This window comes from Rhinolophus sinicus, chromosome X (assembly GCF_036562045.2).
Source record: "Rhinolophus sinicus isolate RSC01 chromosome X, ASM3656204v1, whole genome shotgun sequence".
NCBI lineage: Eukaryota > Metazoa > Chordata > Mammalia > Chiroptera > Rhinolophidae > Rhinolophus > Rhinolophus sinicus.
Window position 1 is genome coordinate 8,170,983 of NC_133768.1, and position 4,308 is coordinate 8,175,290.

General features: G+C 32.4%; 1 pseudogene; it reads right to left on the reverse strand.

Annotated features, from left to right (window-relative positions):
* Positions 1 to 3,507: 3,507 nt before the first annotated feature.
* On the reverse strand, positions 3,508 to 3,929 carry LOC109455011 (large ribosomal subunit protein uL29m; annotated as a pseudogene).
* Positions 3,930 to 4,308: the final 379 nt, after the last annotated feature.

The following is a 4,308-nucleotide window of genomic DNA, read 5'->3' on the forward strand; positions in this document are numbered from 1 at the left end:
ACACACACACACACACACATCCACATATACACCATACACACACAAAAAACCCCTATTTTTAGATTTCCCCAAAGTAGAAATTTCACTGGCTACAACGCAACAAACTAGAAATTTATAACAAAATTTTAGTTAAATACACACCAAAATCAGCAAGTTGGAAATTTTAAAGCATTAATATAAATTTGTATCAATTTATAAAGTAAAATAAGCTCTACAATGAAAGCTAACTACAACACATCAAGAATTACAGGTTGGATCCAAACTATACATAAAGGTAAATTTACAGCATTAAATTTTATTGATATTAATAAAAGAAGACAATGAAAATAAATAAGTTAACTGAAGAAGAGAACAAGATAATAAGAAAAGTCAGTGAAAGGATATTATAAAGGTAAAAGGCAAAATTAATGAATTAGAAAATAGAAGAAAGCGCTAATCAAAAAACCAAATACCTGGGAAATAAAAAAATACAGAAAATAATGCAGAATAAACCCTCAGTCAAGTTTTACTAATAAATATTCACAAGTATCAAACACAAAAATGTGAAAATGAGAAAGGGAATGCACAACAGTCACAGAGATGATGTTTAATATATTATAATTACATACTAACACATTTTAAAATCTTAATAAATGGATTATTTCTAGTAAATTATAAATTACAAAACTGACATAAGAGGAAAGAGAAAACTTCTGGTTATAACCATAACGCTTAAAATTTCTTCCATGGTTATCAAAAATCATCTCCCCAACAGCTGAAACTAATACAAAGCAATACTGAATGTCAACACCAAAAACAAAAAAAATGGACAAAATATTATCTTCCCTAAAACCCATCATGTCTAAAGAGGTCTTCAGATGAGTTCTATCAAATCTTCAAGAGACAGAATACTAATGCTCTAGAAACATTAGAGACCATAACATATATGTAAACATATGTCTGACCAGGAAATATGTAAACATAAGGCTGATCAGGAAAGATTACAGAGATTTTATATCCTAAACCATTATGAATTCCATAGGTAAAAGTCAACACTGAATAGAAACAAATCGAAACAGTGTATTAAAACAACTGCCATATATTATTAGAATGACTCACCTTTGAAAACATGGCATTTATCTAAGATTTACTACTAGGAATTTTATTATTTTGAATAAATAATTGAATATGTCAATGGAGGAAAATGTTATTTCAAGTAGAAGTTAAGGGGTATTTTGTTAAATTCAAGATTTATTCCCCATTTAAAAAAATCTTAGAATCTGGAAATATATGACTATTTTTGTAACATAATAATTAACATCTGTGTTAATTATTATTAGGAAAACAGTCTATCTCACATTTAACTGTCTGCACAAACGCATTCTCATGGAAATCAAAAGCAATTAAGGACGCCCAATATTAACACATTATCTAAAATTGTCTTAGAAGTTGTAGTCAATGTACTAAGAAATGAAAGAAAAAAGATATTTAAAGATATTCCCATAGAGAGGGAAAATTCTTATTTTGTGATTGACTTTTATCTACCTAAAAATGTAAAAATGAAAGAAAACTAATGTTGGTACAAATAACAGAGTATAGTAAAGTATCTTAATAAAGTACCTTGACAAAAATATAGAAATATAAAATACTCTTCTACATACCTCTAGTAATAAAATAATGACATAAATATCACAGCTATGAGGAAAAAACCCAGATTTAATCTAGAATTAACACGAAATGTAAACAAATTATTAAAATAAGATTTGAAAACATGAAAAGGCATTCCATTTCCTTGATGGAAAGACTAACAAAAAGCGGTCAATTCTTACTATAACAAACTAAAAAGCTTCTGCATAGAAAAAGAAACCATTGACAAAATAAAGAGGCAACCAGCCAAATGGCAGAAGGTTTTTGCAAACAACACCTCTGATAAGGGGCTAATATCCAAAATATATAAGGAACTCATACAACTCAACAACAACAAAAACAAACAATCCAATTTAAAAAATGGGCAGAGGACCTGAATAGACATTTCTCCAAAGAGGACATACAGATGGCTGATAGAAATATGAAAAAATGCTCAACATCACTAATCATCAGAGAGATGCAAATCAAAACCACAATGAGATATCACCTCACAGCAGTCAGAATGGCTATCATCAACAAGACAAATAATAACAAGTGTGGGAGAGGCTGTGGAGAAAAAGGAACGCTCATACACTGCTGGTGGGAATGCAGATTGGTACAGCCACTATGGAAGGCAGTGTGGAGGTTCCTCAAAAAATTACGAATAGAATTACCATATGACCCAGCAATCCCTCTCCTGGGTATCTACCCAAAAAATCTGAAAACATTTATCTGTAAAGACATATGTGCTCCAATGTTTATTGCAGCTTTATTTATGGTGGCCAAGACATGGAAACAACCAAAGAATCTTCGATAGATGATTGGATAAAGAAGATGTGGTATATATATACAATGGAATATTATTCTGCCATAAGAAAAGATAAAATAGTGCCATTTGTGACAACACGGATAGATCCTGAGATTATTATGCTAAGTGAAATAAGTCAGACAGAAAAAGTCAAGAACCATATGATTTCACTGATATGTGGGATATAAAACTGAAAGCAACAAAGGAACAAGACAAACAAACAAAGAAACAAAAACTGCTAGACATAGACAATAGTTTAGTGGTTACCAGAAGGCAAGGGGGGAGGGAGGTGGTAGATGAAGGTAAACGGGATCAAATATATGGTGATGGAAGGAAAACTGACTCTGGGTGGTGAACACACAATGTGATATATAGATGATGTATTACAGAATTGTACACCTGAAATCTGTGTACGTTACTAACCATTGTCACCCCAATAAATGTTAATTAAAAAAAAGAATAAAGATTTAAGAGGCATGTTCCAAAAGAAAGCTGGTACACATTAAACAGAATAGACTTGAGAGCAAAAGAGGTTTTAAGGTAAAAATTATCTTTATAAAAAGATAAATGAAAAAATTTGCCAGGAATACATAAAGATCCTGAATATGTGTGCATCTGACAGAGTAGCTTCAAAGTATATAAAGCAAAAAGTGAAAGTTAATAGAAAGAGAAATTGTGAAAATGATACACACAGTAGTAGATTATAAAATAACTCTCTCAGAAACTAAGTATATAACAAGGAAATAGAAGATTTGAATGACACAATTAACAAGCCTGAACTAACTGAAATCTCCCTGTACCCCAAAACATCAGAGAATTCAGGTTCTTTTCAAATATTCATGGCACATTTATAAAAATGACCATGTAATAATAGTTCACAAAGAAAATCTCAACACCAAGGAATCACCATCATACCGCTTATGCTTTCTAATCATTAATTCTGTACGACACTTAGAAATTAATCTTTATTTTATTTATTTTGTCGTTTGACTAAAAATGCAATTTCTTTATAAACCACCTAACATATAGATACTTTCATATACAGTCTGCTATTCAAGAAAAACAAAATGGTAAAAATTAAGAGTTCAGACATCTTAGACAAGACTTGACTTCTGGGCTTCAGAAAGATGTGGAAACTTTTCCTGAAGAAATTTTGCTTTCTTTTTCTCTAAACATTTCTTCCTTGCTTGGATGCAGGCTTGTTTCTCACCTCTCAGTCTGTCAAAACGTTCCACATGGGCATTGGAAAGAATCGTTTCCTATTATACCTTTCATTTAGGTGTCAAGGCATAAGTCACTGCTTAAACTTGTGCCAGATGATTGTTCCAAAGATGTCTCTTCTCCAAGCACCAGGTCTAGTTTTTTCCCGAGCAGTCTGAAGAAGTCTTCGGGTGTCCTCTCTTTCCTGGACAACTTTATGTAACGCACCCATGGATTCTATGACCTTTTCTAACCTCTCCAGGCTTGGCATTGGCAATATCTGTCACCTGGCCTCCTGCTCTAGAGCAGGAAGCATGATATATAGATGATGTATTACAGAATTGTACACTTGAAACCTATGTAATTTTAATAACCATTGTCACCCCAACAAACTTTAATTAAAAAAAGAAGACAAAGAAGCATGTTTCTTTCTTTCATTAGGACTCACAAAAGTTCATGTAAATCTTCATTACTTTTGTTCCTTTATGGGTCCATGAAGCTCCAGCTTTCACTTTTTCTTCCCCCCAATTCTTTGGGTCATCAAAAAATTCTTGTAGCCCTTTGCTTGACAACGTGGTATGAAGCAATCCACACGGGTGTAGAGATGTGACATTTGGTGTACGAGTATTCTTCGGCAACAGATTAAGTGCAAACCCTATGCTACATAGCAGGGGCCTGAGGATTTGTTAATGCCC